This window comes from Staurois parvus, unplaced genomic scaffold, assembly GCF_062004578.1.
Source record: "Staurois parvus isolate SC_StPar_1 unplaced genomic scaffold, SC_StPar_1.0 ptg001032l, whole genome shotgun sequence".
Classification (NCBI taxonomy): domain Eukaryota; kingdom Metazoa; phylum Chordata; class Amphibia; order Anura; family Ranidae; genus Staurois; species Staurois parvus.
Genome location: NW_028318828.1, coordinates 2,218,886 through 2,244,328, shown reverse-complemented (window position 1 = coordinate 2,244,328; position 25,443 = coordinate 2,218,886). Strand labels below are relative to the sequence as shown.

The 25,443-nt window shown below is 41.6% G+C and overlaps 1 protein-coding gene across 4 annotated transcripts in view; it reads left to right on the top strand.

Moving 5' to 3' along the window:
* Positions 1-25,443, top strand: part of NDUFAF1 (NADH:ubiquinone oxidoreductase complex assembly factor 1) — a 201,388-nt gene that overhangs the window by 149,398 nt on the left and 26,547 nt on the right. The gene's annotated exons all lie outside the window — the stretch shown is intronic.

Genomic DNA, 25,443 nt, shown 5'->3' with positions numbered 1-25,443 from the left:
CGGGTATGCTCCAAAAATAGAATTCGATCTGACACCCGATACTACTGTCCCCAGTGCCCTCAAAGCCTGGTCTCTGTATAGCAGAGTGCTTCCGTATCTACCATACCGCACTACGTTATTAGTGAAGTACGGTGAAGATATATCTCTTTGTCCTCTCTGCTATTTCCCTGCCACGTTTCTGCCTGTTGCCTGAATTCATTTTCCTGCCTTCCATCTGAACTGATCTCGGCCTGTTAATCGACCATGCTTCTCCCTGCTGCCTGAACTGACCTCAGCCTGTTAATTGACCATGCCTCTGCCTGCTGCCTGAACTGACCTCGGCCTGTTAATCGACCATGCCTCTGCCTGCTGCCTGAACTGACCTCGGCCTGTTAATCGACCATTTTTTCTGCCTGCCTCCTGGACTGATCTTTTGCCCTCCCACTTTAGTAGTGGGATTCAAGACAACACAGGGGATCCAGAGTAGTGAAAACTTTTTTGTTTTCTTTGGGTTTTGTAATTCCCGGATCAGGGTCTGGAGACCAGAGGTTTCTAAGGGATTTGGGTGGGACGAAGCTTCAACCCCTTTGTCCAGTCTTACCTAACCAAGGCCCTAAGCTTAATGTTTCTGCCTGGGCCAATCCTTTTACCACGTCTCTGCTTGCTGTCTGTATTGACAGTGGCCTTTTTATGGACCATATTCCTGTCTTCTTCCCGGACCATTGCTTTGCCTGTTTGCTTACCACGTCTATACATAACACCGGTACTGACCCATCTGCACATCCCACTGGCTACCTTCCTGCGAGACACTGGTGCCACCCATCCTCTGCACTGAAACCACAGGTACTCTTTGGTTTATCTTTTGTTCAACTTCTTGGTGAATGAACATAGCGCTATGTGGGCAGCCACGCACTAGTAGGTTAAGCTTTTAGGAACAGGCTGTAGGTGAAGCTACACTATGCTTTATTGATATATAATGTTTTAATGTTTGCTGATTTTTGTGATACACAGGTTGCAATGAACAGTAATAAGTCCAAACACTGAAAATGTCTTACACATGTGGTATCCCCATACTCAGGAAAAGTAGCAGAATGTGTTTTGATGTGTTATTCTAAGAATGGCTATGCATTGTGTTAGAAATATCTTATTATTGGTAACATTGCATTAAAAAAAAAAAAACTCAATTTTTTCCACATTTTCTAAAAATTTGTGTAAAAAAATTAAGTCTTTAGAAGACTTTGCTGCTCCAGGAACTCCAAAATTGTAATAGGTAGTCAATAAATTAGATGCATAATTTTTGCCCTTAGTATGCCTAATGGTGCTTATTGGATGTGGGGCCCCTCTGTTTGGCTAGGTTGTTAAAAAGTCTTGCATTTGTGGTACCGTTATACTCAGGAAGAGTTAGAGAATGTGTTTTGGGGTGTAATTTTAAGTATGCCTATGCTGTGTATTAGAAATATCTTCTAGATTGACAACTTTGCGTAGAAAAAAAAAATTTTTCATTTTCTTTTTACATATTCCAAAAACTTTTGGCAAAAAAAGAAGTCTTCAGAAGACTCCCCATGCCTCTTAAAACATACCTTGGGGTGTTTGTTTTCCAAAATGGGGTCATTTTGTGGATAATTCCATTGTCCTGATGCTCCAGGACCTCCAAAACGGCAATAGGTAGTCAAGAAATTAGATGTGTAATTTTTGCCCTTAGAACGCTAACAGGTGCTTATTGGATGTGGAGCCCGGCTATGTGGCCAGACTGTGAAAAAGTCTCACACATTTGGTATCGCCATATTCAGGAAGAGTTAGAGAATGTGTTTTGTGGTGTAATTTTAAGTATGCCTATGCAGTGTATTAGAAATATCTCAAAAAATTTCACACATGTGATATTGCCATACTCAGGAAGAGTAGCAGAATGTGTTTTGGGGTGTAATTGCAAGTATGCCTATGCCGTGTGAAAGAAAGAACTTGTTAAATGACAACTTTGTGGGGAAAAAAAAAAATTTGTTTACTTTAATAATTTTCTTCAAAAATTGGCAAAAAATGACAACTTCAAAAAACTCCCCATGCCTCTCATTAAATACCTCAGACGGTCTACTTTCCAAAAAGGGTTAATTTGGGGGGTATTTGTACTGTCCTGGCATTTTAGGGTCCCAAGAAATTATATAGGTAGTCAGTACATCAGGATTGATACATTTTCAAATATATATACCCTGGTCTGTGGACTCTATAACTTTCACAAAGACTAAATAATACACACTGATTTGGGTTATGTCTACCAAAAAAGTAGCACAATGAATTTTGGCCTAAATTTATGAAGTATATTTATTTACAAAATTTAGTATCAAAAACTAAGAACATTTTTTTCAAAATTTTCAGTCTTTTAATTTTTCTAGCAAAAAATAAAAACCTCAGTGGTTATTAAATACCACCAAATTAAAGCTCTATTTGTTTGAAAAAAATGATAATTTCATTTGGATACAGTGTCGTATGCCTGAGTAATTGTCATTCACAATGTGAGAGCGCTGAAAGCTGAAAATTGGCCTGGACAGGAAGGGGGTGAAAGTGTTGAGGATAGAAACTCGATGCAAGAAGTAAAGTTTGTTTTTTTTTGTTTTTGTCTTTTTATGTTGGTTTTCTAAATGCAGTTACTGTAGAACAGAACCATTTAAGGTGATATTCTTAAGTAATTGATTCTGTTGAGTTGTTCCTCTCCAGTAAATCTTAAATTTGATGAGATTGTGTTGAGGTAAGTCAGGAAGTTTGAGTATTAAACTTCTATCCACAATGAAAATAAGATCATCTATATATCAAAACTACTATTTAATGAGATGTCTATAAGGGTCGTGAGCACTGTAGATAAAGTGATTCTTACCAGCTACTAAAGATTAGCATTTGAAGGTGCAAATCTAGCTCCCATGGAGGCTTCCTGTTTTTGAACATAGAAGCTCTGGTCAAATAAAAAATAGTTATTTCAGTAAGAAATGCTCTCTAGAATAAAGTATCTTAGTTTTTGGTTGTATACTGTATATAACTCCATATGGTATTGTAAGACCCAGAGGCCTGAAATGTGTGGTATACATGAGTGCAAAGATTGCACATCACAGGTAAGCCATTTTAGATTGCTTGACCATGGAACAATTTAACAATTTTTGGATGATAAGTTTGGTTTCATGAACATAAGAAGGCAAACTAGTCATAATGCTTGTAGCAAACTACCAATGAGATTCCCCATATTTTCCATAAGTGAGCCAATACTGGAAACTATGGATCTTCCTTTTATGGGGAGTCCAGGTTTGTGAACCTTGGGTTGATGATGAAAGATTAGAATAACTGGGCAGCTGGGAATTAACTTTCTGACATCTGGGTTTAAGATACCAAAGACTGGAACTTCTTCCATAATGCACTCCAATTGATTTTTATATTGTGGAGTGGGATCTGTTGTCAGGCTTTCGTATGTTTGAGAGTCTGATGGTTGCCACAGTGCCTCCTGGTGGTAATCGGTAGTATTCAGTACTACAACCATCCCTCTGCTTCTTTAATAATGATAATAACATTAGAATTGCTTTTTAATAATTGACCGACTCATGGGGGTTTATTTACTAAAGCTGGAGAGTCCACAATCGGACTCCCTTCTGCATAGAAACCAATCAGCTTCCAGGTTTCATTGCCAAAGCTTCATTGAACAAGCTGAGGTTAGAAGCTGATTGGTTTCTATGCAGAAGGGAGTCTGATTTTGGACTCTCCAGCTTTAGTAAATAAACCCCATGGTGTCTGCTATGCACACTCAAACCAGTTTTTTCTTTCAGTTTATTCTGTTTATTGTTATTAGTTGTTAATATGGTAATTGTGTGTCTCCTGATACGAGGTCTTATTTCATGCTAATGGACACATTCACAAGAATATTTACTTTTATGGATCTGGAAGGATCCAGGATTATACGCTCCCATAACACACCTCCAGGTAACAAAAAGCATACTCCCATTACCAAAATGGTTATGTCATCCTTTAATGTTAAAGGGCTCAATATCCCAAATAAACGCTCATCCCTGTGGAGTGAAGCTTTGAAACTATAGTGTGATATCCTGTGTGTCCAAGACATGCAATTTATTAAAACCAACCTCGTATATGTAAACATCAAAATTTCCACTTTATTTCTTTGCTATTTCTGATAAGAATAAGCACGTACATGCAGCCAAGAGTCTGATGCCCCGATATTGGAAATAGGCCACTTGTCCTAAATTGGCTGATTTGGAAATAGGAGGTGGACAAAATTATGGAAGCAGAGTGTTGGGTGCATACAGCTAAGTTGCTTGGTTGCTTCCATGATATATGGTCGGGTTGGATGTATTTTTCTTTTGAGTTCCCTGATAACTTAATTCCCATTTTGTCCTGGATATTGTACATTTTTGTTTAGTAAAAATCTTACAATCCGCATAGTAAAAATATTTACATGTATATAGAATAAATAAATATATTTATTTTTAAACAAAAATAGGTGACTTCAGAAAAAAAAAACTGCTCCCCCCAGAAAAAAAATATACAAAACCATAACCATTTTAATAATAATTTAATACACCTCCAAACCCTAAACACATCCTCAGGCTAAGAATATATTAAAAATCACATAAAACACATGGAAAGCATAAAATAAATCCATAAAAAGAATATACATGTGTGTGTATATATATATATATATATATCCAAAGAAAGCAATCCCATGGGAACGAAAATATCTATTTTCATAAGAAAGTTCGCTTGAGGTGATTTTAGCCGTATTCGTGCATTTGCGACAGAAACAATTGAGTACTGTTCGTGATACTTTTTTTATTTGCGCTAACATACAATTTTGAGGACAAGCTTTCGGGGTATGTCCCCTTTTTTCAAGGTCTAAGCAGTACTATTACAAATTACAATGTTTAAGCAGAATGTTAGAAGGGATTGAGAAAAAAAATCCTGCACCTCCAGTAATGTTGTGTACCTTATCCAGTGCAGAAAATGCAGCAAAGGATCTTATGTTGGCGAAACAGGACAGAAGTTGCAAACAAGGATGAATTTGCACAGACATACCATCAAGGAACATAAAGAAGATGACCTCTGCACACCTGTAGGACACCATTTCACACAACCAGGCCACAATATGGAATACCTCAATATTTTAGTTCTGAAAGGAAAATTCAAATCCATCCAGGAAAGAAAAACATTTGAACTAAGAATGATAATTCTATTTGACACAAAAGATAACGGCCTTAACTTGGACATGGGATTCCTCAACCATTATCCGACAGCTTTATGACTATCTATTAGCTAAAGTTTGACCCCCTCTGTGTGAGTGTAGTATCCCCCCCCCCCTCGCTTTTGATGTATCTTATCTGTAGCTTTTTTTTTTTTTATTTTTCTCAATCCCTTCTAACATTCTGCTTAAACTTTGTGATTTGTAATAGTACTGCTTAGACCTTGAAGAAGGGGACATACCCCGAAAGCTTGTCCTCCAAAATTGTATGTTAGTGCAAATAAAAAAAGTATCACGGACAGTACTCAATTGTTTCTGTCGCAAATGCAATAATACGGCTACAATCACCTCAAGCAAAATGGAAGATACTGCATATAGCCGCATAAAGAAGCAGTTATCCAACCTAATCACAAAGGAAACACAGATCAACAGTGATATTTTCTTTCTCTCAAGATGCAAAAAGAGGAATTTCATACCACAAGGCCTCCGGATTAAAAATCCTTGCGTAAATACAATCAACTCTCCTTATGCAGAAGGACTTTGCAGGCGCACCAGTGAGAGATTAAGGAATCACCTCATTCACAAACTGTATGGAAAAAGGGTAACTATCCGGATACAAAAGCAGTCTTTGTTTGAAACCCTAACATCGTTGGACCCTACCAACATTAACCAAATCAAGAATGAATTGGAAACTTTACAAAGACAAACACAAAAACTTGCCATGAATGGGAAACAAAAAAAACTAAAGAAGCTGCACCAAGAGCAGACCTTTTGGATACAACCTAAACATAAAAGCAACCCAACATCTATACCTCTTACCATCAGTGACCTGGAATCTAATCGGGAATCCCAAGGGATCCCTTGTGTAAATGCTGACCCGACTGAAAATGTGGATATAACAGAGGAACTTGGAATCATCAACTTGTCAAAGCATAAACTTTCCGAACCAGAATTAACCATCTTCTCCAAAGGCCTTACATTCTGCCCAACCACCAAATTGGATCATTTACAAGTATTGTCAGATATGGAGGATTTCTTCAGGAGACTAAGGCTCAAAGAATATTTCCACAATAATGAAAGGAATCCTAGGACAATGGAGTGCTACACAAAGAAAAAGAACAGCTGCTTCACACCTCCACAAGGACGCAACCCCAAACTGGACACCTATATTGATAGCTTCAGATTGCGAGCTACATCCCTTATATCCACCCAGCAAAAGAAAATTCTGTACAATCTTTCACCACTAGAGCGAAGGGCTATACACGATTTGTGCAACAATCAGGCCATCACCATCAAACCAGCGGACAAAGGGGGAGCAGTTGTTGTGATGGATACAAACAAATACATACAAGAAGGCCAGAGGCAGTTGGAAAATGCCATTTACTATAAAAAACGGGATTATGATCCGACCCAGGACTTTACAAAGCAATTAAAAGGTCTCATTAAAACACTTCCAGCCCACCTACATTCAGAACTTATAAATGCGATTCCGGATCATCCAGAAATCGGGACTTCTACATGCTACCCAAAGTCCACAAGCCAGGAAATCCAGGCAGACCCATCATAACAGGTATGAATACACTCACCGAACAAATCTCAGGCTTTGTAGAAAAAAATTTTAAAACCGTTAGTCATGAATACTGCTAGTTTCCTGCAAGACACAACTGACTTTCTGAACAAGATCAACAACATACAGCAATTACCATCTAATACACTTCTAGTGACTATGGATGTAGTATCCCTGTATAGTAATATCCCTCACAAGGATGGATTAGCTGCATGTCACAGATCTTTATCATCCCCACCAAACAACAAATACACTGCTGAGGATGTTACACAGCTCATTGAATTCATACTTACAACTACTTTGCTTTCAATAAAGACATCTATCTTCAATGTATGGGCACTGCGATGGGAAGTAAAATGGCACCCCAATATGCAAATTTATTTATGGCTGACCTGGAGGAACAATTCCTGAACAGCATGGAACAAAAACCATACAGATACTTTTGCTATATTGATGATATTTTCATCATATGGACAGAAGGTGAAGAAAATCTAAAACAATTTTACTCATTGATGAATACTTTTCATCCATCAATCAAACTAAAAATGGAATACTCAAACACACATGTCAACTTCCTAGACACCACAGTATACATCAGGGATGATACGCTTCACACCTCAATATACAGGAAACCCACTGACAGATGCAACTACCTCCACAGTTCCAGCTTCCACCCCCAACACACGAAACGTGCCATCATACACAGTCAGGCCATTAGATACCACCGAGTATGTTCTGACCCAAGAGACAGAGATAAACATCTCGGGACACTAGCAGACGCCTTCCATAAGAAGGGTTACAAGGACAAAACTATCAACACCAGCATAAACACAGCCTTGAGAACCCGAAGGCAAAATCTACTTCAGTAGAAAGAGAAAAAAACAAACAACCGTGTACCTCTAGTAACCACATACAACCCAGCACTAGAAGGAATAAGAAAAATAATCAAAGATTTACCACCCATCATAACAGAGGATGGAACTCTGAAAGAAATATTCCAGCAACCCCCAATACTGGCTTCAGACAACCCCCCAACCTCAGAAATAAACTAATCAGTAGGAAACTTCCTTCTGATTATGATGTCACAAATAATGGAAGCAAACCCTGCAATAAGAAACGCTGCAAGCTGTGCAACCAAATCAATCCATCAAAAAGTGTCAGACACTCAAAAGGGATCTTCAGTATTTCCGGATCATACAGCTGCACCTCCAGTAAGGTTGTGTACCTTATCCAGTGCAGAAAATGCAGCAAAGGATCTTATGTTGGCGAAACAGGACAGAAGTTGCAAACAATGATAAATTTGCACAGACATACCATCAAGGAACATAAAGAAGATGACCTCTGCACACCTGTAGGACACCATTTCACACAACCAGGCCACAATATGGAAGACCTCAATATTTTAGTTCTGAAAGGAAAATTCAAATCCATCCAGGAAAGAAAAACATTTGAACTAAGAATGATAATTCTATTTGACACAAAAGATAACGGCCTTAACTTGGACATGGGATTCCTCAACCATTATCCGACAGCTGTATGACTATCTATTAGCTAAAGCTTGACCCCCTCTGTGTGAGTGTAGTATCCCCCCCCCCCTCGCTTTGATGTATCTTATCTGTAGCCTTTTTTTTTTTCTCAATCCCTTCTAACATTCTGCTTAAACTTTGTGATTTGTAATAGTACTGCTTAGACCTTGAAGAAGGGGACATACCCCAAAAGCTTGTCCACATAAGAAAGTTTAAATGCCATCTTAATCTTAGAATATATCCGCAATGAAACATCCATCAATCCATCCGTACCTGCGTTTCATGATGAATGGATGATGATACAAATGCTCACACCAGTGCTACTAGTAGGGGCACATATACTGGTCAGCAGCTAGTAATCATAGAAGAAGAGCTTACTTATGTAAGGAGAAAAAGATCAATGTAAGAATTAGTGAATGATTTGGACTTGCATGGCTGTGTGTGTAGGGACATGATAAACAGTCACTTGAACCTCACAAGATGTAATGCAAGAACACTGTAAGGGTGTTAGTGGACTGGAGGTCATTGTGTAAGAGGATTGAACGTACACTGGCGTGTGCGGTCCATAGACACGCTGCACACATGCTGGCTGGTGTGCTCCTGCCTTCTGATTGCCATCTCTCACAACCAGGAAATGCAGACACCTCATTGGGAGCCAATGGGCTCACACCATGAGGTCACATGGCTGGAGGTTCTCCCGAGGAGGACGGGTGCTAGTGCACTCCATCGAGGACCAATGAGGGCACATCTGGGTTTCACATGACTGCACCTAAGGAGAGGGCGGGCTCCGATGTACTTGATCAGGGACAGATGGGGTCACAGGGCAGAGGACGTAACAGATGCAGAGGGGGAGGATGGAACGTTAGTGGCACCTAACTAAAAGGGAGAATACAGAGTGCCGACTGTCGGCATGGACAGCATGCACTAAGAGAAAGGACAGCTGGCTGAGAAGAAACTGCTAAATGGGACAGAATCCCTGCATGATGATAAAAAGTATATAATAACTGTTGAAATTGTTGTGTTATATATCTAAACTAGCAGCAGTATGTGCGTATGGGCGGAAATAGAATATCGACCAAAGCAGAAATATATATATATATATATATATATATATAGGTCTATAATGAAAAATTCTGGTGCATATATGTAGGGATGGATGGATAGAGGGACATTATAAAACAAGAATGTAAGGACACGTATATGCTCATAAGCATTAAGAAGCTTAGTATTCTTCATATAACAATAAATACCGTATCATATGGTACTAGCTGTAGTAATAAAAATACGAAACCGAGAAAAATCATGAATGTGTCTATTGATATATCTGGGGAAATAACTAACAAGAAAGGGTGCACTCTGTGTGTACTGAGATGACTGTTAAACCAAATAAAAAAAATAAAATAAAAATCGTAGTAAATAATCAATAAATTAAGTGGAAATCAGATGATAAAAATATGAATATTAATATGATATACAGATGTTAATGACAATGATCTCCAAAATGGGTAAACCAATAATAGTGGTGTTTATACAATAATAAAAATATGTAAAATAATATATATAAATATCGATGAAAAATAAAGAATTAAAAAAATATGTTCACAGATATATGTATATATACATACAATCATGTCCATCCATAACCACTATCCATGCAAGAGACCAGTCAAAGAATAAATATATACAAAGGAGGTACAAAAAAAAACTCTTAAGTGACTTGGATTCAAAGATAGAAAAAAGAGAGTTGCTCATATAGAAAATGTAATGGATCTATGCACATTTACCACTTGCCTACCAGGCACTTATACCCCCTTCCTTACTAGGCCAATTTTCAGCTTTCAGCGCTGCCGCACTTTGATTGACAATTGCGCGGTCATGCAACATTGTACCCATATGAAATTTTGATCATTTTTTTCTCACCAATAGTGCTTTCTTTTGGTGGTATTTAATCGCCACTGGGCACTTTACTTTTTGCGCTATAAATAAAAAAAGTGCAAAAAATTTGAAAAAAAAAAAAAAAGTTTATTTGTTTCTTTTATAAAATTTTTCAAACAGGTATTTTTTCTCCTTCACTGATGTGCGTTGATGAGGCAGCACTGATGGGCACTGATAAGCGGCACTGATGGGCACTGATAGGCAGCACTAAAGGGCACTGATAGGCAGTACTAATGAGGTGGCACGGATAGGCGGCACTGATAGACAGCACTAATTAGGGGTCACGGATAGGCGGCACTGATATGCAGCACTGATAGGCGGCACTGATAGGTGACACTGATTATGGGTACTGATAGACGGCACTGACTGGCATCACTGCTGGGCACTGACTGGCGGCACTGACTGGCACAACCCCTGGGCACTGACTGGTGGCACTGACTGGCAGCACTGCTGGGCTGCACTGGTGGGTGGCACTGGTGGGCAGCACTGGTGGGTGGGCACAGGTGGGTGGCACTGGTGGGCACAGGTGGGTGGCACTGGTGGGCACAGGTGGGTGGGCACAGGTGGGTGGCACTTCTGGGCACATGTAGGTGGCACTTCTGGGCACAGGTAGGTGGCACTGCAGAGTGGCACAGGTGGGTGCACTGCTGGGCACAGGTGGGGGCACTGCTGGGCACGGGTGGGCGGAGCTAGTGGGCGCACTGCTGGGCGGAACTTGCGGGTGTCACTGCTGGGCACCGATCATCAGGGCACTGATCATCAGTGCCCTGATGATCGGTGCCGATCCCCGCTCTGACAACTGCCGGTTCTCGGCAGTACTTTCCTCACGATCTGACAGCGTGAGGAAAGTGCAGCCGAGAACCGGCACTTGCATTTCCCTGTGATCAGCGTGTCATTGGACACCGCTGATCACGTGGTAAAAGGCCGGTATGATCGGCCTTTTACCACATCTCGTGATCAGCTGTGTCCGTAGGACACAGCGATCACGGAGATTGCCGGGTGCGCGCCCCCTGGGGCGCGCAGGAGAGCGCGTTCTGGGAGGACGTCATTTGACGTCCACTCAGAACTGGCCGGCCGCAGTGAAGCCGTCATTCGGCTATGCACGGTCGGCAAGAGGTTAATAAGTGCGTATGTACGAGCAGGTGTGCATGACTCATCATTACACATGCATGCATGTATGTATATCCGCAGTGTCACACATGCGGAACCAAAAGAACGTGCATGCATATTTTCAAACCAGGTGGGTCGTTATTATGCGACTCTTGGAAATGTCGTAGGACAGAATAATTGCAATGATTTTTATTGTTGACCTTAAAGTTAGTAATATTGCACTTGTGGTAACCAAACCTCACTTTCAATGGTCTCGTGGTCCGACCCACATATAGAAGGCCACATGGACAAATTAAGCCCTAAATGACAAACAAGGTGCTGTAGTTGATGAACTGTTTGATCTTAGGTGCACAACCGTCTGTACCCAACACAACTTTTTTTCTATGCCACATATACCTACAGGCTCCACACTTAGTCACCCCACATCTGTAGCAGCCCCTTTGATCAAAAAAGACTGACCAAGGGCTGGCAAATTTCACCTCCCTAGTGCAAGGTTTCTGAATCCTACTAGGTGCAATGTAGCTCCTGAGATCTCTAGGTTTCCTAAATTAGATCTCTGGTCTAGGTGCGAGGCAATGTTTCAGAACAGGGTCTTGTCTTAAAATACCCCAATTTATCTGTAGAATCCTTTGAATGTCAAAGGCTTTAGTGTTGTACTTAGTACAGAATCTGACTTGGCTGGTGTATTTGTTGTTTGCCTCCCCTTTGTTATGTCTGGTGTGTGTAGAGAGGTTGTAATTTGTTGGGGGGGGGTAATCTTCCCCGTACTGTGCCCAGTACTTGAGATAGGCTTCATCTACATGGGCCTGACTGTACCCTTTCTCCAAGAATCTGGTTCTCAGGACGGAGCTCTGTTCTTCGTAATCCGTTTTGGTAGTACAGGTTCTCCTTAGTCGACAATTTTGTCCAAAGGGGACATTGTGCATCCATCTGGGGGGATGGTGGCTATTGGCATGTAGGTATGAATTACCCGCACTGGGCTTAAAGTGTGTTTTTGAGCGGATGTTTCCGTCCATGTCGGCCCATAATTCTAGATCTAAAAAGACCAAATGCTAGAAAAAAATGTTTTTACAATAATGCATTAGGCTGGTGCTCCCTCTGTATTTCTTTGCATCCAGTGACATTGGACTACCCTGGTCTGTTGAGGGCAGCAATGAGTGCATTTTTTAGGTTATCCGTAATGTTACCACAACCCTAGCCGAGTCCATCCCGAAGTGCCTGAGTACAGAGTTTGCTGTGTTCATTGTTCGAGTTCGTTGTGTATTGCGGGCTCCAGCTGCTCTGGACCTGAGACTCTTTTCACCACATGAACTTTGTACCAGTAGACACATTTTTTTTAGCTTTATAATGGTGTTATCAATTGAAGAATGCTAACTAAGGCGTATGTCCTTGACTAGAGGGTTCACAAACAGCATTGATTGATGAGTCTCCCATAGAGAAGAATGATGTTCCAACATCCAGCTTGGCTTCCCGTACTAGAGAGGATAAGATTATTTGTTTTACAAATTGAAGCATATTCTAGAAAAAAAGATGGCACAATGATGGGATATATTGCTGCTGGAGCTGAGATGTGAAGGTGCAGGAATCGTTGTGATCTGAGATGTGAACGTGCAGGAATTGGAGCTGATCTGAGATGTGAAGGTATAGGAATTGGGGCTGATCTGCTGTATGAAGCTGCAGGAATTGGGGTGATCTGAAATGTGAAGGTGCAGGAATTGGGGTGATCTGTGATGTGAAGGTGCAGGAATTGGGGTGATCTGAGGCGTGAAGGTTCAGGAATTGGAGCTGATCTGAGATATGTAGGTGCAGGAATTGGGGCTGATCTGAGGTATGAAAGTGCAGGAATTGGGGTTTTCTGATGGGTGAAGGTGGAGCTGATGTAAGGTGTAAATTGCAGGAATTGGGGTGATCCGAGGTATGAAAGTGCAGGAATTGGTACTGATCTGAGATTTGAAGGTGCAGGAATTGGGATGATCTGAGGTTTAAAGGTGCAGGAATTGGACTGATCTGAGGTGTGAAGGTGCAGGAATTGGGGTGATCTGAGGCATGCAAGTACAGGAAACTGAGTTGATATGAAATCTGATGGTTCAGGAACTGGGGTAATCTAAGGGGTGAAAGTGCAGGAATTGGAGCTGATCTGAGATGTGAAGGTGCAGGAATTGGGGCTGATCTGAGGTATGAAGGTGCAGCAACTGGGGCTGATCTGATGTGTGAAGGTGCAGGAATTGGGGTGATCTGAGATGCGAAGGTGTAAAAATTGGGGCTGATCACAGGTATGAAGGTGCAGCGATTGGGGTGTTCTGATGGGTGAAGTTGCAGGAATTGGGGTGATCCAAGGTATGAAGGTGCAGGAATTGGAACTGATCTGAGATGTGAAGGTGAAGGAATTGGGGTGATCTGAAATGTGAAGGTGGAAAAATTGGGGCTGATCACAGGTATGAAGGTGCAGAAATTGGGGTGATCTGATGGGTGAAGGTGCAGGAACTGGGGTAATCTGAGGTAAGAAGGTGCAGGAATTGGGGTGATCTGAGGTTTGATGACCCAGAAATTGGCATGATCTGAGGTGTGGAGGTGCATGAACCGGGCTTGATCTGATGTGTGAAGGTGCAGGAATTGGGAATGAACTGAAGTATGAAGGAGCAGGAACTGGGCTGATCTGAGATGTGAAGGCATAGGGATTGGAGTGATGCGAGTTGTGAAAGTGCAGGAATTAAGGTTGATCTGAAATCTGATGGTGCTGATACTGGGGTGATCTGAGGTGTGTAGATGCAGGAAATGGAGTTGATCTGAAATCTGATGGTGTAGGAATTGGGGTGATCTGAGGTGTTTCGGTGCAAAGCTCAATATTTATTTCTTACTACAGTGTCTTGAAAAAAGTATTCCTACCCCTTGAGTCAATACTTTGTAGTACCACCTTTCTCTGCAGTTACAGCTGCAAGTCTTTTTGGGGATGTCTCTACCAGCTTTGCACATCTAGAGAGTGAATTTTGTGCCCATTCTTATTTGCAAAATAGCTCAAGCTCTGTCAGATTGGATGGAGGGTGTCTGAACAGCAAATTTCAAGTCTTGCCACAGATTCTCATTAGTAATTAGTTCTGAACCTTGACTGGGTCATTCTAGCATATGAATATGCTTTGATCTAAACCATTCCATTGTAGCTCTGGCTGTATGTTTAGGGTCCTGCTGGAAGGTGAACTTTCACCGCAGTCTCAAGTCTTTTGCAGACTCTTAACCGTTTTTCTTCTAAGATTGCCTTGTATTTGGCTCCATCTATCTTCCTGTCAACACTGACCAGCTTCCCTGTCCCTGCTGAAGAAAAGCATCCCCACAACATGATGCTGCCACCACCATGTTTCATGGTGGAACTAGTATGTTCATTGTGATGGGCAATGTTAGTTTTCCGCCATACATAACGTTTTGCTTTTGGGCCAAAATGTTACATTTTGGTTTCATCTGATCAGAGCACCTTCTTTCACATGTTTGCTGTGTCCCCCCAAATGGCTTCTCGCAAACTGCAAACAGAACTTCTTATGGCTTTCTTTCAACAATTTTCTTGCCACTCTTCCATAAGAGCCAGATTTGTGGAGTGCATGACTATAGTTGTCCTGTGGACAGATTCTCCCACCTGAGCTGTGGATTTCTGCAGCTCCTCCAGAGTTAGCATGGGCCTCTTGGCTGCTTCTTTGATTAATTCTCTCCTTGCTTGGCCCGTCAGTTGAGGTGGATGGCCATGTCTTGGTAGGTTTATAGTTGTGCCATACTCTTTCCATTTTCAGTTTGTGGATTGAACAGTGCTCTGTGAGATGTTCAAAGATTGGGATTTTTTTTTTTTATAACCTAACCCGTCTTTCAATTTCTCCACGACTTGATCTGTGACCTGTCTGGTGTGTTCCCTAGCCTTCGTGATGCTGTTTGTTCACTAATGTTCTCTAACAAACATCTTAGGGCTTCATAGAACAGCTGTATTTATACTATGATTAAATTAAACACAGATGGACTCTATTTACTAATTGAGTGACTTCTGAAAGCAATTTGTTCCACTAAATTTTAGTTAGGGGTATCAGAGTAAAGGGGGCTGAATAGAAATGCATGCCACACTTTTCACATATTTATTTGTAAAAAAAAGTTTGAAAAGCATTTTTTAATTTTCTTTCCACTAAACAATTATGTACCACTTTGTGTTGGTCTATCACATAAAATCCCAATAAAATACATATACATTTTTGGTTGTAACATGGCAAAATGGGTAACATTTCAAGTGGTATGAATACTTTTTCAAGGCACTAGATTATGTAAGTTATTTACAGCATTTACTATTCAAAGATTCTTTTTGAAAGTTTGAAGTTGAAATTTTTTTAATGTAGCTGGCATACTCTATCGCTTTGAAAAAAATTTTTGGCACACTGTGCTCAAAAGATTCTACACCCCTGTTATACGCCCTCCTACTATAGTTCTCTCCTACTTTCTAAAATAAAATAGCTACAGCAAGGTCACTTGATAAACACAATAAGTACAATAATATCTAATAAGATGTAAACCGTTACTTTTACCATATATTTTCACATATTACTACTATATCCAAATATTTTGTCTTGATAACCTACTGTTGTGATACTAACCTACTGTAAACCTCTGCAAACGTCTAATAAAGTAAAAAAAAAAAAAACCGTGGGGAGATTTACTAAAACTGGAGCATGCAAAGTCTAGTGAGTCTCTGCGTAGAAACCAATCCACTTCAAGATTTTATTGTCAGAGCTTAAGTGAATAAGCGGATGTTAGAATCTGGTGAAGGTGTGCATGGTAGCCAGTTAGCTTCTGAGTGCTCCAGTTTTAGTAAATCTCACCCAGTGAGTCTTTTGAAGACTTCATTTTATGTCACAAGTTTTTGGAAATTGCAGAAAGAGAAAATATTAACTTTTTTTTTTTTACACAAGATTGTCGGTTTAATAACCCGTTTCTCACACACAGTGGGCATACTTAGAATTACAGCACAAAACACATTCTACTGCTCCTCCCAAGATTGGGGGATACCACGTGTGTGTGAGACTTTTTTGTTGTTTGGACTGATTGTGTTTTTCAGAATCTTGTGCATCACTGTATCTTGTGTAGCACACAAATTAACCATTTGTTTCAAAACAAATGTACTCTAATGGTCACCTCCGTATGATTGGTCAGGCAATATAGCTTAGTGTAGCATGATGCTACGGTGATGCTATAGCAGTCCTCATTCCTATAAGCCAAGCAAGCTTAGCCTACTGGTATGTGAATGCCCTTAGGAATGCCACTGGCCAGGAAGTACAGGAGCCTGATGAAAGGACCAAAAGTATCTGTGGTTCCAGGAATTGTCTGCAGCGGATTGCTGGGATTGGTGTCTCGCATGGTATTAGACGGTATTAGATGGTATTAGTCCAGATGGGTCAGTTCAGTAAGCAGGCATAGACATGGTCAGAAAACCGGCCAGGGTCAGTGTAGGCAGAAGCAACACTTCACTGTTCTAGCAGTGATTAGAAAAACAGTTTCAGGCTGCACTGGTCTAGTGACAGTGGGACCACTACCCCCTTTAGCTGTAATGGCTGGGGGTGTACACATGCCACAGATGCAATGCTTTGCAACTGTAGCATGACCTGTAAGGGGTTACAGTTCCAGGTTGCAACCCGTTCAAGTGAATGGGGTTTCTTGTGCGGGGTCTAAGGGGTTAAAGAAGGTAATGGGGAGGAGATACAATGCCTCCTCACTACCTGACAAATACTCTCTGAAAAGATCATATTCAGAGAGCATTGAGCATGTGAATAAGTTCTTATGGTGACACTGGGACTGGTGTGGCAGTGATCAGGGACACTTGTGAATTTTTGTTATTTTTTTTGATTAACATATTGTCACCAGAGCAGTGCATTGACACCATATGTGTCCCTGTACCCCTATTTGTGACCGGCTATGTCAGAGGGACAGGTACATCTTCCCAGATTAATGCTTGTCTAGTCTGTCTCTGGATGTTTATATAGTGTCTGGGTGGGAAGTAGTTAAGGAAAAGAGGGACTTTTTTTTCTTCTTTGTAAATAGGCTTTGTGTCCTTACAGTCACTTTTACATTTTTTTGTCAATTCTGCTCATTTACGACGCAGTCGTGCGCTGGAGCGACTATGGTGCAAAACCAGATCCCAACTAGTGTTCACCCGCTATAAATCCGCCTTCTACACCTACACCCCCTCTCTCCACGCTGCCAAACAAGCCTACTTTCGGACCCTTATCAATACCCTCTCCTCCAATCCTCGCCAGCTCTTCTCTACCTTCAACTCTCTACTCTCTCTGCCCCCACCTCCACCCAGCACCTCGAGATTGCCAATCACTTCAAAAACAAGATTGACACAATTTGCAGGGACATCGCCGCTGCCCGGACCTCCTCCCCACCCATTTCCTCTCACACAGCAACCCCTTCAGCACCCCTCTTTCTTGGCCTCACCACTGTTCAGACCTCCACCCCACCTAACATCCCTCACACTGAAGCCCCCTCAACACTCCACTCCTTTGACCTTACTACCACCGAGGAGGTCACAAAGGTCTTCTCCAAAGCCTGCCTCACCACCTGCCCCCTCGACCCTGTCCCCTCACAACTCCTACGACCTCCCTCCTCCTCCATTCTACGCTCCCCCACCCACATCTTTAATCTCTCCCTCTCTTCTGGCGCATTCCGCTCCCCTCTGAAGCACACGCACATCACTCCCATACTCAAAAAGCCCTCTCTGTTTTTTTTTTTTAATTTAAATATTTATTAAATTTTTCATGTTAATTCAAAAACCCAAAAAGGGAAATAATTCTCATACAAATAGACATTTATTACATTTCTACCTTTCCCTTTCTAAAAACTCTTTTCTTTCCCGTCCCACTACCCCCCCCCTCCCGCCCCTCCTCCCCCTCTGCAGACTCTAGCCCATTCTAATCTCTTGAGGCTTATTAATTTTTTGTTAACATCCTAGTTCATATTGTCCTATATTTCTCTTTCAATCCTGCTCTTTCCCACTTTTCCCATCTCCTGAAATAAACTCTCATCCTATCTTCCTGCATATGGTATGATCTTTCCATTCTATCTATCTGGTTTACTCTATTAATCCAGTCTACCTCCTTCGGTACCTCAGCTTTCCGCCAAAACTTGGGTATCAACCCTTTCGCTGCATTCAAGAAGTACCAAATACCTGAATCTTTATATTTATTTACAGACGTCTCCACATTGTGTAGGAGGCACGTCGTTGGGTCTAACCCTATGTCAATTTCAGTTATTTCTTCAATCAACTTGACTATTATCTTCCAAAAAGCCTGGATTTTCGGACATTCCCACCATATGTGAAACACCGTGCCTATCTCTCCACATCCTCTCCAGCACATATTTGAATTTTCCCCATTCATCTTGTGCTCTACACTCGGTGTAATGTGCCATCGTGTCACACACTTATAATTAACCTCAACCTCTCTCATACTAACATTATCGTGTATCAATCTAAACATCTTTCTCTGTCTATCCTCATCAAACCCAACTCCCATATCTCTTTCCCATTTTGTCATAAAGATTAACTTTGTGTTTGTGTCTAATTCTGTGAGTATTCTATACACTTTTGAAATACCGTGCTTCCCATCCCTTCGTGTCTCTAACAACCTTTCAAACATATTCCACTCCTGTTTTATTCTCAAAGGTTTCGGTAGATTTCCAATAAAACTTTTCAATTGATGATATTTCCACTCATCTATTCTAATAAAAATGTCTCCCTTCTTCTCTATTAACTCTTTAAGTGATCTCAGTTCCCCCTCCACCAAAACATCTCTCAGTTGGGTATCCTCCTTCCTAAACCATCTCCCTGATATCTTATTCTTTCCCGGGGGAAAGTACTCAGTATTTGTGAGAGGCATTAATATTGAATTAAATTCCCATTTCATAGTTTTGTGTAAATTGTCCCATACCCTAAAAACATTTAAAGTGTAGATACTTGTGCTTTCTTTAATTCCCCTGAACTGTGGTGGAACCCATATCATCTGACTCAATCTAATGCCACTAAGATCGTTTTCAATTGTTACCCAACTTTTTCCCTTATGGTTAAATGTCCAGTCATATATTCTTGCTAAAACCACTGCTTTATAGTATCTCTTGACGTCTGGTAGACCCAATCCCCCTTTCTCTTTAGTCCTACTCAATGTTTCATATGCTATTCTAGGTTTTTTATTCTTCCATATGTATCTTGTTAACAATTTTTTCATTATCTTAAAGAAGGCTTCTGGAATTTTAATTGGTACCATTTGAAATCTATACAGTATTTTAGGCATAATTACCATTTTGACTAAGTTTATACGTCCTATCCAGGATGGATTTCCTCCTTCTAGTCTTTTTAAATCTTCCCTAATCTCATTTATCAAAGAGATATAGTTTAATCTATACAAATGCTTAGATGAGGCAGTGAGTTTTATTCCTAGGTATTTTATCTCTTTTTCTCTCCATATAAAGGGGAATTCTTTTTGTAGTTTTTCTTTTTCTTCCTTCCATAGTTAGGCTCCTCCCCCCTTCCTTGTGGGGGAGGAGCCTAACTATGGCGGTGTAGGAGAGCGTGGTGTGGAAGCTCTCCGTCCTTTCCCACCGCCTCGGATACAGATACTGGAGAACAGAGACCGTGGCGACCTACCAGAGTATGGTGGGTTACGTGCTGAAGCCGTGGTCCCGGGCACTATGAATAGGAAGTGAACTGTGCTGTCGGACTGAAGACAGGCTGGAGACTCGTCCCAGGGGAGAGAGAGCAGGGTTGCCGAGGAAACGAGGAGGCTCGGCTTGCCCACGTGTCAGCCGCAGAGAATTACTGGGTAGGGGAAATGCCGGCTGGTGTTTAGAGCTGAGAGGAGAGAGGAAGATATCGGATTGCTCCCCTCCCAGTACATGAGACATTCTTATGGGAGAAGTATGCAGCAAGATGCCTCCCTCCCCCCCCTGAATGGAAGTGACTTTGTTACAGAGGAGTGAAAACAAAGAGACCCGGAGGAAACCCCCCCCCCCTCCTCCCTGAAGAGAGCTATGGAATGTGACAACTAAGGAACTTGTTAGAGCTGCAGCTGTGAAGGGTGAGTGAGAGCAGCCTGGATGGATTATTGTGATATATAAATGACTGTTTCTGTTGTCTAAAGACGAAGGAGGAGTTGTGAAAGGGGGTTTCCCTGGGGGGTCTGACGGAGAGAGAGGAGGAGATTAAAAGCAGCCTGGAAGGAATATTAAGTAGAGAACTCGAAGGAAAAAAAAAATAGGAGTCCCTGGTATATATTGTTATAAATCTTTGTGTTTCCCCTATTAAAGAAAAAAAAAAAAAAAAAAAAAAAGAACGCATAGAAGAGATGAAAAATAAAAATGTTAAAAATAGTGGCCCAAGGGGGTCTCAAACTGGCACGATAAAAAAATATACATCTCAAGGAAATGTGACCCCAGATAGATCTCAAAGCGTTGGTGAAAAATGTGAAATGGAAATGAGTACAGAAGGTAGCCCTAGACTCTCTGGGAAAAGAATATAACAGTCAGCATCTTACAGAAAAATTGGAGAGCAGAGACACGGAAAGTGAATTACAAATTCCAAACAAGAAAGAGATGGCAGATATGTTCAAGAACTTAGAAAAAACATTAAAACATGAAATGACAAGTATACAAAATGATTTGGGCCGGATGCTATCAAGGGTGGAGGAGACAGAGGAAAGAGTTAAAAGCCATGCTCAATATATTTCTGATCTGGAGAAAAGGACAATGGAAATTAAGAAAGATCAAAAAAAGCTGTTATATAGAATGGAAGTACAAGAAAACAGGGAAAGGAGAAACAACATTAGGGTGAGAGGAGTTCCGGAATTGGTAAAAGGAGAAGAAACAAGAGGCCTTATCTGTAAAATATTAAACTCCATTATGGAAAGATCAGAAACAGAAAAGATTAACCTGGAAGGTGTTTTCAGGATAGGAAAAAATCAACAAGGAAGTGGAAAAGAGAAACCAAGAGATATAATAGTCCAATTTCAGAAATGGGAGGATAAAGAAGAAGTATGGAGAAAGACCAAGGGAAGATCAAGTATTAATTATGGAGAAAAGAATATACAGATTTTTGCAGACTTAACACCAGAGACATTGTGGAGGAGAAGAACTTTAAAACCCCTGTTAGAACAGATGATAAAGCAAAAGGTGCACTATAGATGGGGTACGCCGGAGTGCCTAATTGGATGGAAGAATGGAGTTACAGCTCAATTGAGATTTCCTGAGGACTTAAGGAACTTCTGTGATAGACTTGAATTACAAAGGATGGAAGTCCCTGGTTGGGAGGTGGAAGAAGGGGGTCTGGGAGGTGGAGAGAGAGAGGAGTGGCAGTTTGCTAGAAGAGGGAGGTAGAGAATTGAGGGAGGGCGCTGGGAGGGAGGGGGAGGAGAGGGAGAGAGAGGGGAAGTTTATTTATTTATTTAATTATTTATTTATTTATTTTTTTTATTATTTATTTAATAATTTTTTTTTTTTTTTTTTTTTTTCTCCTCCTCTCCTCTTCTCCCGCTTGACGCCACCCTCTCTCTCTCTCTTTTCTCCTTCGGGACCTTAAGAAAGGTGGAACATCTTGAATTGATGATGGAAATACTTTTGGGGTATCTGAGGTGGTGGGAGGTGTGGGGATCTGTCCATGGTTGGAGTTCAACCCCAAGGAGGTAATCTATGGTGGGTTTGACCCCACAAAAGATATATAGGCAAAATGTAAGCCTAAAGGATGGGAAGGGTGGGAGGGAGGGGAGAAGTGGACGGGGGGGTGGAGGGATGGGGGAGGGAAGTGGGGGTGGAGGGATGGGGGAGGGAAGTGGGGGGGGAGGGGGGAGGGGATGAGAGTTGGGTGGGAGAGAGGGAGGGGAGGAGGTATTGGGTCAATACTCTGCATGACAGAAGGGATAAAGAGGAAGAGGCAATTTGGAAGAGAGATGGAGTTAATTGGGAATGATGGAAGAAATACAGTTTATAACCTATAATGTGAACGGGCTGAGTTGTCCAGGGAAGAGATTTAGGTTGTTTAATGAGTTACATCATAGGGCTGCGTCAGTGGTGTTTTTACAGGAGACGCATTTTGAGATTGAGGCAAACGTGAAATTGAGATCCAAATACTATCCAACATGGTACTATGCAGATTCTCCAATTAAAAGAGCAAAAGGGGTTGCAATAGGTTTGGCAAAGAATATGAGATTTGAGCTGGAGGATAGAAGAACCGACCCGGAGGGGAGGTTTTTATTCTTAAAAGGTAGACTACAGGGGATTGAGTGTACTTTAGCCAATATATACTGCCCCAACAAAAACTCGGAGATGTATATGAAGGGTCTGTTGAAAAAATTAATGGAATTTAAAAAAGGGCGCTTGATAGTAGCTGGAGACCTAAATTTCTGTATGGACCCACAAAAGGATAATACCTCTTCCGTGCAAAGAGAGGGGAGTAGGTCTCTGAGAGCCTTGAAAAAAGTGATGCATGAGTGCCAACTAGTGGATACCTGGAGAATAACGCACATGAAAGACAGAGACTATACCTTCTTCTCTAATGCACATGAGATATACTCGAGATTAGATTACATCTTAATAAACCACCAACTTATAGATCATCTGGTAAAAATTGACATAGAGACAAGGACGTTCTCGGATCATGCTCCGGTCGTGATGAAGATGGGATGGGGAAGAAGATGGACTGGAGGATTAGGGTGGAGGTTAAATGAGGTTCTTCTTCTGGATGAGGATGTAGTTCAGAAAATCGAGAAAGAGATTAAGGTATACTTTAAGGAGAATGAAACAGAGGAAGTATCGATAGCTACAGTCTGGGAAAGTCACAAGGTATTCATAAGAGGAATCTTGATTGCGGCAGGAGCAAGGAAGAAAAAGGAAAGAAGAGAGAGGGTCAGTGGGCTCTTAAAAGAAATATTGGACTTGGAGCAGATCCATAAGAAGAAAATAACAAAAGATACGAGACAGAAGTTAATGGATAAAAAAGATGAGCTAGAGAGGTTGATGGATGAGGAGAAGAGAAGAGTATACAACAGGGTTTTGAACGAGAGATATAGATGGGGAGACAGACCAGGAAGATATCTAATGAGAGCTCTGAATAAAAAGAAAAATAGGAACTATATAGAAAAGATAAAAAGTTCAGAGGGGGAGTTGGTCCACTCAAATAAAGAGATTATTAAAGTGTTTACGGAGTATTACAAAAAGTTATATAATATTAGCCCCCAAGGCCATCTAAAAGAAGCCCAAGAGGGAATTAATGAAAAAAAGATGACATACTTAAAAAATGCGGGATTACCAAAACTAAGTGAAGCACAGTTGAACTCTTTAGATGCAGAAATTTCCCAGGAAGAAATTAAAATAGCATTAAGAAGCACAGGAGGGGGAAAAAGTCCAGGCCCGGATGGCTATACAGTTAAGTACTATAAGACATTTAGTGAAGTACTGTTACCCAAGTTGGAGAAATATATGAATGCTCTGGGAGGTGGGATGGAAGTGAGGAGAGAATCCCTACAGGCCCATGTAGTACTTATTCACAAGGAGGGGAAAGACCCATCTCAGTGCTCCAGCTATAGACCTATCTCATTATTGAACACAGACACTAAACTGTATGCAAAGGTGTTAGCAAACAGGCTGAGAGATCTGATGCCTGAATGGATCCATGGAGACCAGGTGGGCTTTGTACCGGGGAGAGAAGGTAGAGATAACGGCTTGAGAACCCTGATGCTTATTCAGAAAAGTAGAAGAGGGAAAGTCCCGGTGGTTCTCTTGTCAATTGATGCAGAGAAGGCATTTGATAGAGTGGACTGGGGCTTTATGATGGACAACTTAAAAGTGCTGGGGATAGGTGATAGAATGCGAGAGTGGATAAGTAAATTATATAGGGAGCCTACTGCAATCATCACGGTAAATGGGGAGAGATCAGAACCCATTGGAATGTCTAATGGTACAAGACAGGGCTGTCCTCTGTCCCCTCTGCTATATGTATTGTCACTTGAACCTCTGTTGTCAATAATAAGAAATAGTGGATCGGTAAAGGGAATTCAGATAGAATCCATAGAACATAGAGTAGCGGCTTTCGCGGACGACCTATTGTTCTACGTGGGGAATCCCCGAATAACTCTCCCAAATATAATGAAGATTCTGAAGGAGTACGGTGAACTATCAAATTTAAAAATTAATCCAACGAAAACAGAGATCCTGAATATTAATATATTAAAGGAACAAAAAGCCCTCTCTGGACCCCTCTGACCCGAACAACCTTAAACCCATCTCCCTGCTGCCATTTACATCCAAACTCCTTGAGTGCTTAGTCTATAATCACCTAAGCTCCCACCTCAACGACAACAACCTCCTCGACCCCCTACAGTCCGGCTTCTATCCCCTACACTCCACCGAAGCGGTCTTACTTAAACTCACCAACAACCTGCTAACCGCCAAAGCTAATGGCCTCTATTCAGTGATCCTACTCCTCGACCTCTGTGTCTTTCGACACAGTCGACCACCCCCTCCTCAAAAAACTACACTCCCTTGGCCTCAGAGCCTCCGCTCTCTCCTGGCTCTCATCCTACCTATCACAACGCTCCTTTAGCGTTACCTATAACGCTACCACCTCACCCCCCCCTCTCTGTCGGGGTCCCTCAAGGCTCTGTCCTCTGGCCCCTTCTCCATCTACACCTCCTCCCTTGGCCAACTGATACACTCTCACGGCTTCAACTACCACCTCTATGCCGACGACACACAAATCTATTTCTCGACCCCTCGCCTCACCCCCTCAGTCTCCACCCAAATCACTAGCTTGCTGAACGACATATCAGATTGGATGTCGCTCCAGTTCCTTAAACTGAACCTCTCCAAAACCGAGCTCCTAGTTTTCCCCCCAGCCCGCGCACCCCCCCCCCCCCCACTGACTTCTCCATCACGTCCAACAATGCCACCATCATGCCCACCCCGCAAGCCAAAGTACTTGGTGTCATTCTTGACTCCAATCTATCCTTCCTACCCCAAGTCCAATCACTAACAAACTCATGCAGACTCCACCTCCGCAACATCACCAAAATACGCCCATTCCTTACCCCAGAAATCAC